Genomic DNA, 17,123 nt, shown 5'->3' on the forward strand with positions numbered 1-17,123 from the left:
CGTCGATGTCCGAATTACCCGAAGGTATAAACTGTACCCGAAGGCATAAACTGTACCCGAAGGCATATACTGTACCCGAAGGCATAAACTGTACCCGAAGGCATATAGATATACTGTACCCGAAGGTATATACAGTACCCGAAGGCATATAGATATACTGTACCCGAAGGTATATACTGTACCCGAAGGCATATAGATATACTGTACCCGAAGGTATATACTGTACCCGAAGGCATAAACTGTACCCGAAGGCATATAGATATACTGTACCCGAAGGTATATACTGTACCCGAAGGCATATAGATATACTGTACCCGAAGGTATATACTGTACCCGAAGGCATATAGATATACTGTACCCAAAGGCATATAGATATACTGTACCCGAAGGTATATACTGTACCTCATGATGATCTCCAAATCATCCGACACATCTCCATCCGATGGTCAAAAACTGCTCAGCGAGCAAAGAGTATCGACATACTCGGAAACTATCAATTTCCCGGCTTATCTCTCGGATAGCCCATTAACACGACTGCTCCCAGAGCGCCAGAGTACCAACATACTCAAACCTTATCGATATCTCAACACTTGGACTCGACGACACTTCTCATTTTCCAAAACTAAGATTTGATCCTAAGCTTGCATCCGAGATTGTTATCATTATTTAAAGGTTTAGAGGTTGTTTAATATCTTATGAATTTTCCTTGTAAAAATAGTTTCCTTTTAGTCTTATCGTATTTCCTACGAGTTTCAAAGATCCCATAATCCCAAGTAAATCCCATAGAATGTCTCGATCCACTAAAACAATAACAAGGCCCGAACTCCGTTCGTCCCGTCAAACTTTCTCAAACTCTCAAAATAAAATCGGCATGACCTGCCCCTTATTCTCACTCATCAGTATCACAAGTATTAGTGTAATAACATAGTTAAATTAGCACAATCCAACAATCATAGCTCATATATCAACACAACCTAAGTTAACCACATAACACTTAGCATATAGGGCAGATATCACACATCCTAGATTAACCATTTAGCACATAGCATGTGATTCAAACTCAAAAGCAATTCAAGCGATAAATGATTATCAATTGTCAGCCGTAGCCTCAGAAAACATTTCTCAGTCAAACACAAATAATTGCATAAACAATAAATCAAGTCGAATTCGTCGACACCTAAAGCATTAGCTAGTATTCAGTGAGAAGCCCTCACCTTAGCCAATTTCCAGGATTATCTTCGAAGGTTCCTTCACAATCCGCTCCTAGTTCTTCAGGAAATTCCTCAAAAGAACCTCGAAACCTTGAAGTAGCAACTGTCGGATCAACGATCAAGCAAGAAATCAATAAAATCTTCTTCTCCTCCTCTCCTCTTGGCCGCGTGTTGTGTGTGTGTGTTTGTGAGGTTTTGTCTCAAGCTTCAACATATATATATAGGGAATGAAATGGAAGATATTTAGCAAGGATCGGATAAGTATGAATAGATATTTATCAAGATTGGATAGGTATGAATAGATATTTATCAAGATTGGATGAGTATGAACAGATATTTTGAGAAGATATTTTGTAAACCGGTACAGATTTGTTTAGATATCGGAGGATTTTGCTCATAGAGTTAAGATAAAAATATGAGAGTGATTTCCGATTCTTCCTACTGATTCCAACGTATTTTAGACACGATATTCTCCCCGCTGAATCTTCTAATTCTTCAAAGAAATATCGGTATGATTTTTGGTTTTCGAGGCTTGTTTTTAATGCTATATATAGAGGTTGGTAAAACGCGGGAAAACGAAAGTTTCGCGATTCCGATTTTTCCGGCTTCATTCTCCATGAATTCTAAGATAGGTTTTGGCGACATAATACCAAAACTCAACAGAGGTCTCCTTGTATTTTAAGTGACTAATGCAAAGTCGGTGTAAAAACTATTTTACCCGATAAGTTACTTTTTTGCATCGTATGTCGGAATAGAAAACTTCCTTCTGAAGAAAGATTGAAAACATCAAGAGAAATGGGTGTACGCGTGTGGAATCTTCATTTGAAGCTCCGAATAGAAAAAGTCTTCATCGTCGGTTGATTCTAGGGTTTTGAAATACCAGGGTTTCAGTTTCGGCAAACTTTCGATGATTGGAATCGGACGTTCGTAGATTCTAGAGTTTCGCCTCGAAACGATTGTGATATATGGAAAAAGAGAAGTTCTAACATTTCTCTGAAGATTTTTGGAAGAAATTCCTACAGTGTTCCAAGGGTGGAACATAGTCTTATTTCCTAAGGTTCTTGTCCTAGGTTTTAAAACGAATATTAGTCGTGCTATAACTTAAATCGACTTCGATACAATCCTTTGACTTTTCCTGAAATTTCTCCTTCACGATACGTCAAACCTAATCGTAAATGGAAATCTCTTCCACTTATTCTAAGCTTAAAAACTTGGGTCTTACAGGATAGTTATGCCTTTAACCGTGCATTCCAACATGCCTTTCCAGCAAACCTCCCAACCTCACGAGGTCCAATTCCCGCCTTATGGTCTCCCTCCTGGTTATACACCCTCTGTGGTTATCAACCAAACAGACAGCAATCCACCAACCACCACTCAAGTAAACCTTACCCCGTCTCAAGGCCCACCAACAAATACCACCGAAACGCCACAGGTCCACATGTCTTCCGCACTTGCACATGCTGTTATGCCAAGCCCTGTGCCACTTATGAACACTAATCATCAAGACATATCCCAGACATATCTTCCTCATAACTCACTAAATATCCCTCAACCACATACACTTAATCCTAGTGCCCAAGGAAATCCACCAAACCACTTTGCCGAGGATGGTCAATCCAAAGAAAGGTTGCAGTTACTAGAAGAAAGGATGCGAGCCATGGAGGGCGGAAATTATGGTTTTAATGATGCAGCGGGTTTATGTCTGGTCCCAGATGGGGTGATTCCACCAAAGTTCAAGGCTCCTGAGTTTGATAAATACAAGGGCACCACATGTCCAAAGAGTCACCTGACCATGTATTGTAGGAAAATGGCCGCATGCGCACATGACGAGAAGTTGCTGATTCACTTCTTCCAAAACAGTTTGGCTGGAGGAGCTCTGAATTGGTACATGCATCTGGAACGATCTCGTATACACAGTTGGGGAGACTTGGCTGATGCATTCCTAAAACAGTACAAGTATAATGCTGATATGGCTCCTGACAGAATGCAACTCCAGAACATGACGAAAAAGGAAAGCGAAACTTTCAAAGAATATGCCCAACGCTGGAGAGAATTGGCCTCTCAAGTAGAGCCTCCTTTGTCTGAAAAAGAGATTACTTCGATGTTTATCGAAACTCTCCACTCACCTTTTATGATAGGATGGTTGGAAGCGTGTCGTCTAACTTTTCCGATATGGTCATCATCGGAGAAAGAGTGGAGAATGGAATGAGAACAGGAAAGATCGTCCAGGGTTCTTCTGTTGCGAGTACCATAAAGAAACCTTCTATAGGGTTTGGAAAGACACGGCTCATCAAGGAGGTTATTCTCAGTGGCAACCTTTCCAGAGGCCTATCCACTTCTACCAAACACCCAATACACCTCAAATCCCTTATCAATACATTGCCGCAGCTACACAAGCCACTTACCCACAAATTCATCACCCAATATCCCCATACACTGTGACCCAACCAGCTCCACAACAACCGCCCAATTTTGTACCCCAAAACCAGAGCTTCATACCCAACGTGAACCAAGGAAATAGGGAAAGGAACCAAGTCCGTCTGGATCCGATCCCCGTGTCTTACACTGAGCTCTTGCTACAGCTTATTCGTGGATCTCTTGTAACTCCTTATCCATTAAAACCAGCTCAACCACCATACCCACGGGGTTATGATGTCAATGCTAGATGTGACTACCATGCCGGGTCCATTGGACATTCCACTGAGAATTGTATGGCTCTAAAGTATAAGGTTCAGAAACTGATCGATGCAAAACTATTGAATTTCGCAGAAAAACCAAACATCGGGAATAATCCGTTGCCAGGTCATGAGGGCTCTAAAGTCAATGCAATTGAAGAAAGCTCTGAAAAACATTTGATCCTGAGAGTGGAGGAAGTCAAAACTCCGCTAAGAGTTATCTTTGCTGAAATGTGTAAGAGAGGCATGGTTAAGGGAAGCCTAGATGAGGATCAAATGTGTGGATTTCACCCTGGCGTCTGTCATTCTATAGAAAAATGCAGTAAATTCAAGCAAACCTTGCAGGATCTGATGGACCAACGGTTAGTTCAAATAAGTCAATTTGAGTCTGACCATGAAGTGGCAATGAACGAGGAGCAAGTGCCGATCTTTCCACAACCGCTTGTGATCCACTATACAAAAACTGTGACTACACCCGTCTCGAACAAAGTGGGGCCTATTACTGTGCAAGTTCCAAATACTCTTGAAAGGAATAAAGTACCAGCGGTTGGATATAAGGAAACATTGTTTGGTAGCTCTTTTGCTGCTCCGACCCCTGCTGAACCCAAACCGATCACTATACAACTACCAGCTCCGTTCCCCTTCAAGGATAATAAAGCAGTGCCCTGGAAATATGATGTGCAAGTTATTGGTGGTGGCTCACAAGAGGATCAACCTAAGACTTCTGATTCTGAAACCTCAGCCATCACGAACATTGTGGGCGTCGGTGGAATGACAAGGAGCGGTCGTGTCTATACCCCCGAGGAGCTTGTAAAAGATCATGCGGCCGAATCTGGAAGGTCTGAAAAGGGGAAAAGTAAAATGAATGAAGATATCATTGAGGAAGTAATTCGTGAGAAGGAGTCGAAGAAGGTGGTTTCTGATGAAGAAGCTGGGGAATTCTTAAAATTTGTTAAACAAAGCGAGTATATGGTAGTTGATCAATTAAACCGCCTTCCAGCAAAAATTTCACTTTTGGCCTTGTTGATGAACTCAGCACCCCATAGACAAGCCCTGTTGAAGGTTCTGAATGAAGCATATGTAATTCACAATATCTCAGTTGACAAGTTTGAAGGTATTGTTGGCAACATAACAACCAATAACTATTTAACTTTTTTCGATGATGAAATACCGGCAGAAGGGGCAGGGCATAACAGAGCCTTGTATATCTCGATGAAATGTAAGCATTATATCCTAGCAAAGGTGTTGGTTGACAATGGATCATCATTAAACGTAATACCGAAGTCCACGCTTTCTAAGCTGCCTTCTGATGAATCTCACATAAGACCAAGCAACACAGTAGTTAGAGCTTTCAATGGCACCCGAAGGGAAGTGATGGGAGAAATTGACTTGCCAATTCAGATCGGTCCCACTACTTTTCAAGTGACTTTTCAAGTGATGAACATCACAACAGCCTATAGTTGTCTATTGGGAAGACCGTGGATTCATACTGCTAGGGCTGTGCCTTCGACGCTCCATCAGAAGATCAAGTTCATCATCGATGACAAACTGGTTGTTGTTCTAGCAGAAGAGAACTTACTTGTGAGTAAGCCTTTATCAATTCCATACATAGAGGCGGCAAAGGAGGCTCTGGAGACTTCATTCCAGACACTAGAGATTGCCAATACAACATATGTGAATGAGGAAACGCCTGTTGTGAAAGCGCAGCTATCAGATGCTTCTTTGATGGTTGCCAAAGTGATGCTCGAAGGAGGATATCAACATGGGCATGGGCTTGGAAAGAATGAGAAAGGTATTGTTGAAATCCCAATGCAGATTGAGAACAAAGACCGGTTTGGACTAGGGTACATACCGACAAAAGCTGACAAGAGAAGGGTGGCCGTAGAAAAAAAGGAAAAGAGAAAAGCCAGATTGGAAAACAGGGAACCAAAGTGTAAAGGAATCCCCATATGTGATTTGTTGGAGATTTTTCGAAGTGCTGGTTTTGAATTTCTCAGCCCGGTGGCCGTGGCAGAGGAAGATGTTCCTGAAGGCCAGAGCGTTGATTTGATTCATCCATGCGCATCAGATACCGAACTCAGCAATTGGAAGGCTGTCGAACTTGCCATGGCTTACAAGTCTGTGCCAAAGTAATTGCATGTTGCTTGTCTTAATGCCTCGCCCTAGGCTTATGTTCTTTTTGTGTAAAATATCTTGGAAAACCTGCTATGTGTTTTTTGTATTGGGCTACTATGTTTCCTTTTTAATATATGTCATCAATGAAATGCACTTTTGAATTTCCCATCTAAATCTTCATCTATTGTGCTACCCTGTTATTCTTTTTATTCATTGCCTACGCTTTTTTGTTTCCAATTGTGCAAATCGTGCAGAGTGGACAGTGATGTCCTTGAAAAGGACAGTGCTAATATCACTTTGCCTGACTTTGACTGTCCCATTAATCAAGCTGATGGGGATATGGGAGATGATGATGAACTTCCTCCAGAACTTCTAAGACTTATGGACCAGGAAGCTAAAGAGATCCAACCTCATGAGGAGCAGATCGAAATGATTAACCTGGGCACAGAAACAGATAAAAGAGAAGTCAAGGTAGGGGCTTCCATGAAGAAGAGTGAACGCGACAAACTGATCAAGCTCTTGCATGACTATAGTGATGTCTTTGCATGGTCGTACCAAGACATGCCCGGTTTAGATGCCAGCATAGTGGAGCATAAGCTTCCACTAAAGCCTGAATGTCCCCCAATCAAGCAAAAGTTGAGGCGAATGAAGCCAGAGATTTCATTAAAGATCAGGGATGAGGTCAAAAAACAATTTGATGCAGGTTTTCTTGCTGTTGCCAAATACCCTCAATGGGTTGCTAATGTGGTCCCAGTCCCTAAGAAAGATGGGAAAGTTCGGATGTGCGTTGATTATCGAGATTTAAATCGGGCTAGCCCTAAAGATGACTTTCCACTTCCTCACATTGATGTTCTAGTAGATAATACAGCTCAACATCAGTTTTTCTCTTTCATGGATGGTTTCTCCGGGTACAATCAAATTAAGATGGCCACCGAAGACACAGAGAAGACCACGTTCATTACTCCATGGGGAACCTTTTGCTACAAGGTGATGTCATTCGGATTAAAGAATGCTGGGGCAACCTATCAGAGGGCCATGGTGGCTTTGTTCCATGATATGATGCATAAAGAGATTGAGGTTTATGTGGATGACATAATTGCAAAGTCAAATTCAGAAGAAGACCATGTCATCGACCTACAAAAGCTCTTTGTACGCTTGCGGAAGTTTAGACTGAGACTAAACCCTTCAAAGTGCACATTCGGCGTGAAATCTGGAAACCTGCTAGGTTTTATTGTCAGCCAGAAAGGGATAGAAGTTGATCCTGCTAAAGTCCGAGCCATTCAGGAAATGCCAGCTCCTCGCACAGAAAAAGAAGTTCGTGGGTTCTTGGGAAGATTAAACTACATCGCACGATTTATATCGCAGTTGACTGCTACCTGTGAGTCAATCTTCAAATTATTGCGTAAGAGTCAACCAACGCAGTGGAATGACCAGTGCCAACAAGCTTTCGATAAAATAAAACAGTACTTGCAAGATCCGCCAGTCCTAGTACCACCAGTCCTAGGGGGACCTCTTATCATGTACCTCACAATACTTGACGAGTCAATGGGTTGTGTTCTAGGTCAACATGATGATTCTGGAAAGAAGGAGCATGCCATATACTACTTGAGCAAGAAGTTCACTGGTTGTGAATCAAGATACTCGGTGTTGGAGCGAACCTGTTGCGCTCTAGCTTGGGCTGCCCGCCGGCTAAGACAATACATGCTTAGTCACACTACTTGGCTAGTATCTAAAATGGATCCAATCAAATACATTTTCGAGAAGCCCGCTCTCACTGGAAGGATTGCCCGGTGGCAAGTTTTGTTATCTGAATATGACATTGTATATGTCACTCAGAAGGCAATCAAAGGTAGCGCTCTGGCGGATTACTTAGCTCACCAGCCCATAAATGATTATCAGTCAATGCAATACGACTTCCCAGATGAAGACATAATGACACTCTTTCAAGAGAAAAATCCTTCAGACCGAGATAAATGGATTCTGCTATTTGATGGTGCTTCCAACACAATGGGGCATGGAATAGGAGCCATCCTGATTTCCCCTGAGAATCAATACACCCCGATGACTGCCAGACTGTGCTTCGACTGTACCAACAATATAGCTGAGTACGAAGCATGTGCCATGGGAATCAAAGCGGCCATAGAATCAAAAGCCAAGATCCTTGAAGTTTATGGTGACTCAGCCCTGGTTATCCATCAATTAAAGGGAGAATGGGAGACTCGTGATGCCAAGTTGATCCCTTATCAAGCCCACATCAAAGATTTGTTGGAGCATTTCGACGAAGTCACTCTCCACCATGTTCCTCGTGAGGAGAATCAATTAGCTGATGCCCTAGCCACATTGTCCTCAATGTTTGAGATAAGACGGGAAGAGGAGGTACCGCTCATTAAAATCCAAAGTCGAGATCAGCCGGCTTACTGTCAAGCTGTTGAGGAAGAACCTGATGGGAAACCATGGATCATGACATCAAGAGGTATATCCAAAGCAGAGAATATCCCCTGAATGCTTCAGAAAATGACAAGAGAACCTTGAGAAGATTAGCAACAAGCTTCTTCTTGGATGGAGATGTTCTTTACAAGAAAAATCTTGATCTAGTACTCCTCCGGTGTGTCGATGCGGCAGAAGCACACAGAATTATCGAAGAAATTCATGAAGGCTCCTTTGGAACCCACATGAACGGGCACTCAATGGCAAGGAAAATATTAAGGGCTGGTTATTACTGGTTGACTATGGAAACAGATTGTTTTAACCATGTGAAGAAGTGCTACAAATGTCAGGCATATGCCGACAATATCAATGCTCCGCCGGTGCCTTTGAATGTGCTGACGGCGCCCTGGCCATTCTCAATGTGGGGCATGGACGTTATCGGACCCATCGAACCTAAGGCGTCAAACGGCCATCGCTTTATCCTGGTGGCAATCGATTATTTCACTAAATGGGTCGAAGCAGCTTCTTATGAAAGTGTTACAAAGAATGTAGTGGTCAGATTTGTCAAGAGGGAGTTGATTTGTTGATATGGTCTGCCGAGTAAAATCATCACTGACAATGGCACTAATCTGAACAATAGATTGATGAAAGAATTGTGCGACGATTTCAAAATCCAGCATCATAATTCTTCCCCATATCGCCCAAAGATGAATGGGGCAGTCGAGGCGGCCAATAAGAACATTAAGAAGATTGTCCAAAAAATGGTAGTGACTTACAAGGACTGGCATGACATGCTCCCTTTCGCCTTACACGGATATCGCACCTCAGTACGCACTTCAACCGGGGCAACTCCTTTTTCCTTGGTATACGGAGTGGAAGCAGTCCTCCCTATTGAAGTTGAAATTCCTTCATTAAGGGTATTGATGGAAGCTAAATTGGAAGAAGCAGAATGGGTTCGAGCTCGATATGACCAATTGAACCTCATTGAAGGCAAAAGACTAACTGCATTATGCCAAGGCCAGCTATATCAACGCAGGATGAAGCGAGCCTTCGAGAAGAAAGTTCGTCCTCGGGAATTTCAAGAAGGAGACTTAGTCCTTAAGAAGATCTTGCCCACTCAAAAGGATCATCGTGGAAAATGGACTCCGAATTATGAAGGGCCTTATGTTGTAAGAAAGGCATTTTCAGGAGGCGCTTGGCGAAGACCTTACTCACCCTGTCAACTCTGACGCAGTCAAAAAGTTCCATGCTTAAAACAAACAAAAGATAAAAAAAAAAGACGAAAAAGAAAAATGAAAGCTCGCTAGTTCGAAAACCTGTAAAGGTGGGCTAGGCAAAAGTTAGAGCGACCTGATGGGTTGAAAACTCGAAAGAGCGACCCAGGCAAAAATTAGGGTCAAACAAAAGTAAATAGATTCACTAAGCTGAAAACCTGAAAGGGCGGCTTAGTTGGAGGTTTGAATATACTTAAAAAAGAAATCTGGCAAGACTAAGACTCAAATGAGATCATGAAGGTTTGTGGCTGCAAGAAGGGATCTTTTCCTGATCGCTCCAAAGCTTCAAGGAATCGTGAGAAGCTGGCTTTTGATGGGCATTCAAAGTTGTGGCCAAGTGAAGCTAGCACTGTTCATCGCAGAGGGCATCCCTCATAGCACCGGACCACCCTTTTTCTTTTGTTGTCCTTTTTGTACCCCTTCTATATAGCCACCATATTCCATTATGTATACCTTTTTCTTTATGAGCAAGTTTTGTGTATAAATATGGCTCTCCTTTTAATATGATGACCTGTTCTCTTCTTGATACATTGACTTCATTTTTGCATCTTGTTGAAAGCATGTATTAAAGGGAAGCTAGTTTTAACTTGAAAATTATTTTACAATTGCTTTTCGCATGTGTCCCACTAATCCTGGTAAGTTCGGCAAACCACCTTATTGATATGGTAAGGATAGAATCAGATCACTGTTATGTTCAATAAATTTTCACCAGGCACCTTGCAAAGAAGGTGGTTAAGCCCGAATTTGAGAAGTACATACAATCTAGCAAAGAAAGTAGGGAGCGGATCAAATCGTGTTCTAGCTCATCCATGGATCCTAGGGAACTTGGTGTCCCAAAGGCAACACCTCAAAACATAAACACAAAACTATCTCATAATCTAAAAAACTTTGCATCATCTGCATCACATCAAATGTGCCTATCAAACATTGCATTTTGCATCACAAACATGCCTTTTTTGAGTTCAGGGATGAAACCACAACCAATCTTACCTTTCAGATGGGCTCTGGATCCTTCCTAGTCCATTTTCTAACTTAGGACCCCTGCATCTGCTTCTATTTTTAGTTAGGCCCCCGTGCCTGGACCCCCGCGTCCGCTTTTACTTTCAGTTAGGCCCCCGTGCCTGGACCCCCGCGTCCGTTTTTACTTTCAGTTAGGCCCCCGTGCCTGGACCCCCGCGTCCGCTTTTACTTTCAGTTAGGCCCCCGTGCCTGGACCCCCGCGTCCGCTTTTATCTTTCAGTTAGGTCCCCGTGTCTGGACCCTCGCGTCCGCTTTTAATTTCAGTTAGGCCCTCGTGCCTGGACCCCCGCGTCCACTTTTATCTTTTTAGTTAGGCCCTCGTGCTTGGACACCCGCGTTCGCTTTTATTTTTTTTTTAGTTAGGCCCCCGTGCCTAGACCCCCGCGTCCGCTTTTATTTTGAGTTAGGCCCCCGAGCCTGGACCCTCGCGTCCGCTTTTATCTTTCAGTTAGGTCCCCGTGTCTGGACCCTCGCGTCCGCTTTTAATTTCAGTTAGGCCCTCGTGCCTGGACCCCCGCGTCCACTTTTATCTTTTTAGTTAGGCCCTCGTGCTTGGACACCCGCGTTCGCTTTTATTTTTTTTTAGTTAGGCCCCCGTGCCTAGACCCCCGCGTCCGCTTTTATTTTGAGTTAGGCCCCCGAGCCTGGACCCTCGCGTCCACTTTTCTCCGAGACAAAATTTGTGTTCATATCTTTACTTTTATTTTATCATGACAATATGAAAACAATTGTTCTTCATATTCTCTATGAAAAATAACAAGTAAAGAGGGGCAGCTGTGAACACCAAATTTTGCCCCCCTTTTTATTCTTATTATTATTAGTATTAGGTTTTAATTTACTTATTGTAAAAAAAAAACAAATAAAAAAGCAAAAAAAACATAAAACATATAAAATACATTCAATTCTTTAATATGAAGATAAGTATGTTACATGTTAAGATAAATCAGAAACTAGAAGGAGGAAGGATAGAAAGTCACGAAACTGATTAAAGAAAAGCAAAAGAAAGAAGGAAGTTAGGAAACGTAGGATGGAAGGAAGTAAATGTTTCAAAACAGGGGAAATAAACATGGCGGTGGCGGTGGTATGTGGTAGAAAAAGAGAAGATGGTGTGAAAAAATTGACAATGCAGAAGATAATGCTACTTCCCAAGGGCTCACCATGAATAAGTTGTGTGGTTAATTTAATTTTGACCTTCTTCTGACAGTACAAAAGGATAAGAAACCATAAAAAGTAAGAGGAGAAGAGGAGATAAGGGTGCAGAGCCGCAATTTTAGAATTTTTTAGGAATGATTACACAGCTTGCTTAGGGAAATTTATTGTCAGAGATTACACAGCAGGACTCACCAGCTTGAGGCAAATTGTTTACCGCCCCCAACCTCTATAAAAGGGGTGAAATTATGCAGTAGAGGAGAGGAAAAAAGAGGAAGAAAAGGAAAAAACAAAGGAAGAAGAGAAAAACCGAGTGTGAAAGCAGAGTATAAAAACAAGAGTGCAAATACCTTGGATTGGGGATCATCTCTTGATCATTAATTCTCAATAGTGACAAATAGCAAGCAGAATAACTAGGAGCATACACAAGAGAGGAGGCATGCACAGGGCAGAAGAGAAGGAGTGAAAGGGAATTAGCTTCATCCAAGTAAGCATACTCTTTCCCTTTTAATTCTTGCTTAGCCAAATGAATTTCATATGCTTTTAAACCAGTTTGAAACATGACAAAATTGAACTGAAATGCTGCTTAGAATCAAAAATAATTCTATTCGACAGTTCAATGCAATTTACATAATTAGGTAGGTAAATGAACAAGAGAAATCATATGGAAGATGCTCTCCATTTTTCCCTTTATAACAATTCATACTTCTGTCTCTCTTTTCCAATGTTTGGCTTAGGTGAACTATCATTGTGTCCCTGTAGTCATATCCCTGTAAGCATAGAGGTTTTAAAATCACCATCATCAAAAGGAACATAAAGCATGTAAAAACCAGAATGAATTTTAGAGTAGTATTGAAAGGAATAAAAATTCAGGTTTAATTTTGGAGTTAGTGGTTAAAAGACAAGGTCTGGCCCATGCGCTTTTCATCTGGTTTTGTTTATTCTTCTTACTACCATGATAGTAATTAGTTCATTGCTGGCTAGTTACTTTTGGCATAGTGAAGTACAAAGATATATGTTGTGTGCTGCGGAATGTCTAACTGATACATGTTATGAGTACTAATAATTTGTTCAAAGTCAAATACAGTAATGGAATGGCATTTCTATCCTTTACTTTGACTACCCATTTGGTAGCATGATTTTTAAATGTAAATAAATAATACTCCAAAACATGCATTTTTGGTAATAGAATAGCATTTCTATCATTTACCTAGACTACCCATTTGATAGCATGAATAATTAAATTTTTAAGATTAATTTCGGTAATGGAATAGCATTTCTATCCTTTACCTTGACTACCCGCTCGGTAGCGTACACCTTTTTTAATTTGAAAGCCGTGTAAAGAACTTCAAATCCTCAAAATCCTTTCGAGTTTCAGTACCTTGAAACAAACTTTTTTTTCCTTAATCAAATCAAGTCAAGAATCAAGTTTTAATCAAATTTACAAAACATATAAAAACAAAAACATCAATCTTTCCAAAGAACTACGTGGCTTTGATTTCTCCATTGCACTTTGGGGATACGTAGGAGCAGGCACCTACAACTGTCAAGCTAAAATTCTAAATAACTCTTTTTTCAATTAATTAAATCAAAACACACAAAAATCAAATAGTACTAAAATCAAAAAACATTTTTCTTTTGGGGTGAAACAAATATTTAGAAAGCTGACTTAATTTTGCACAATTAATTAGAGGTAACCGTTTTATAAACGGGCGCTGTGGGGTGCTAATACCTTCCCTACGCGTAATAGACTCCCGGATCTAGATTTGGTTTCGAAGACCATTTTCTTTATGAGTTTTCTGATGTTTTCCCATTTTAAAAATATTGGTGGCGACTCTTCTGTTTTACACTTCTTTGTGCGCCGTCCCACCGCGACCCCGGTTGCGACACCTGTCATTTGAACACTCAGAAAACAACGTTAGAGTACCATAATTGTTTATACTTAATAGTTAACTTGTAATCATCAAAACATAGAGTTGTACTACTAGATTAAAACTTGATCTTACATCCATCTCCTCTTTTTCTTTCTTTCTCTACATTTTTCCTCACACTTAACACTCTGTCTTTCTTCATTCTTTCACTCTTTCTCTCCCTCACTTGTTTCTTCTCCTCTTCCTCACATTTATCTATTTCTCTTCCCCACTAATCTCTCATTTCCTTTCCAATTCTTGTTGTGACCCATCTAATGCCCCATTGCCCCTATTTATAGCCTCACTTAGATCGTCTTCTTGCACCACGTTGCACCCTAATTTTTAATATTATTATTTTTAAATCAATGCTAACCAACCAAGTATAACTTCTAATCATTGTGTGTTATAGGACACGTAGCTTTTCCTCAGTAGTTCCACCTTGCTTCTTCATCATTAGTTTTGATAAAATCTATATATATATATTAGAAAAGAACAACTTCTAGCATGACGTGTCGCTCTCACAGGCAAAGTTAGTGACGTGTCGCTCCCAGATTAATCCTCACATAATATTTTACATGTAAGTCATTTCTCCTTAGCCCCACTTGCCACATGTGCCCTGATTTTTACTTACCTTATTTCTCCTTAATAAAAAAATACATTTTTAAATTTTAGATTTGATTAGAATTTAGGTTTTTTATTTCTTGATTTTATCTTAATTTATTTTTGATTTATTTTTAGAGTATTAATTTTTATGGTATTTTTATTGAATTTTCGGATTTTTAATTAATTCCGGATTTTATGAGTTTTTATTGTGATTTGCTAGATTTTGATAGTTTTTATCTATTTTTATTTAGTACATTTTTAAATTTTAGATTTGATTAGAGTTTATGTTGTTTATTTTTGTATTTTATCTTAATTTATATTATTATTTATTTTTAGAGTATTAATTATTTTTTATGGTATTTTTATTGAATTTTCGGATTTTTAATTAATTTCGGATTTTATGAGTTTTTATTGTGATTTGCTAGATTTTGATAGTTTTTATCTATATTTATTTAGAACATTTTTAAATTTTATATATATTAGAAAAGAACAACTTCTAGTATGACGTGTCGCTCTCACATGCCAAGTTAATGACTTGTCGCTCCCAGATTAATTCTCACCTAATATTTTACATGTAAGCCATTTCTCCTTAGCCTCACTTGCCACATGTGCCCTGATTTTTCCTTACCTTATTTCTCCTTAATAAAAAAATACATTTTTAAATTTTAGATTTGATTCGGATTTAGGTTTTTTATTTCTTGATTTTATCTTAATTTATTTTTGATTTATTTTTAGAGTATTAATTAATTTTTATGGTATTTTTATTGAATTTTCGGATTTTTAATTAATTCCGGATTTTATGAGTTTTTATTGTGATTTGCTAGATTTTGATAGTTTTTATCTATTTTTATTTAGTACATTTTTAAATTTTAGATTTGATTAGAGTTTATGTTGTTTATTTTTGTATTTTATCTTAATTTATATTATTATTTATTTTTAGAGTATTAATTATTTTTTATGGTATTTTTATTGAATTTTCGGATTTTTAATTAATTTCGGATTTTATGAGTTTTTATTGTGATTTGCTAGATTTTGATAGTTTTTATCTATATTTATTTAGAACATTTTTAAATTTTATATATATTAGAAAAGAACAACTTCTAGTATGACGTGTCGCTCTCACATGCCAAGTTAATGACTTGTCGCTCCCAGATTAATTCTCACCTAATATTTTACATGTAAGCCATTTCTCCTTAGCCTCACTTGCCACATGTGCCCTGATTTTTCCTTACCTTATTTCTCCTTAATAAAAAAATACATTTTTAAATTTTAGATTTGATTCGGATTTAGGTTTTTTATTTCTTGATTTTATCTTAATTTATTTTTGATTTATTTTTAGAGTATTAATTAATTTTTATGGTATTTTTATTGAATTTTCGGATTTTTAATTAATTCCGGATTTTATGAGTTTTTATTGTGATTTGCTAGATTTTGATAGTTTTTATCTATTTTTATTTAGTACATTTTTTAATTTTAGATTTGATTAGGGTTTATGTTGTTTATTTTTGTATTTTATCTTAATTTATATTATTATTTATTTTTAGAGTATTAATTATTTTTTATGGTATTTTTATTGAATTTTCGGATTTTTAATTAATTTCGGATTTTATGAGTTTTTATTGTGATTTGCTAGATTTTGATAGTTTTTATCTATATTTATTTAGAACATTTTTAAATTTTATATATATTAGAAAAGAACAACTTCTAGCATGACGTGTCGCTCTCACATGCCAAGTTAATGACGTGTCGCTCCCAGATTAATTCTCACCTAATATTTTACATGTAAGATATTTCTCCTTGGCCTCACTTGCCACATGTGCCCTGATTTTTCCTTACCTTATTTCTCCTTAATAAAAAAATACATTTTTAAATTTTAGATTTGATTATGATTTAGGTTTTTTATTTCTTGATTTTATCTTAATTTATTTTTGATTTATTTTTAGAGTATTAATTAATTTTTATGGTATTTTTATTGAATTTTCGGATTTTTAATTAATTCCGGATTTTATGAGTTTTTATTGTGATTTGCTAGATTTTGATAGTTTTTATCTATTTTTATTTAGTACATTTTTAAATTTTAGATTTGATTAGGATTTATGTTGTTTATTTCTGTATTTTATCTTAATTTATATTATTATTTATTTTTTTATTGTATTTTTATTGAATTTTTGGATTTTTAATTAATTCCTGATTTTATGAGTTTTTATTGTGATTTGCTAGATTTTGATAGTTTTTATCTATATTTATTTGGTACATTTTGTAATTTTAGATTTGATTAGGATTTATGTTATTTATTTCATGATTTTATCTTAATATAAAATCTGTGATAAGTGATTTAAATCAATAATACATCCCATCAGCAAAAATCCTCTTAAAACCCTGCCTACCTCCACTATCTCCTCCATGGAATTCATCTCCTCCATGCAATTTTCATCTCATCTCTCCACTGAACGGAACCACCCCCACAAAATCGTCTCATCTCTCAACGGAACTACTTTGCCATCGACTTGCAATCGCATGCCTCCGATTTGCTGCCTTGGACTGATTGGGAAGGTTGCAGATGGAGGTTTCAAATTATTTTCTTCCTTTGCTTGCATAATATGTTAATGGTTTTTTTCAATTTTATTTTACTTTACCTTTAACTTTCATTCACTCATGTTTGACTTCAAGATCAATTTCGTTCATCACTTGCCATGCTAATTTCAAATTCTTTTCTTCAGGTTTTTTTTTATAGATATT

General features: G+C 38.2%; 1 pseudogene; it reads left to right on the plus strand.

Moving 5' to 3' along the window:
* Positions 1-2,466: 2,466 nt before the first annotated feature.
* Positions 2,467-10,104, plus strand: LOC130736070 (uncharacterized; annotated as a pseudogene).
* The last annotated feature ends 7,019 nt before the right edge of the window (positions 10,105-17,123 follow it).

Source organism: Lotus japonicus, chromosome 2 (assembly GCF_012489685.1).
Source record: "Lotus japonicus ecotype B-129 chromosome 2, LjGifu_v1.2".
Taxonomy (NCBI): Eukaryota; Viridiplantae; Streptophyta; class Magnoliopsida; order Fabales; family Fabaceae; genus Lotus; species Lotus japonicus.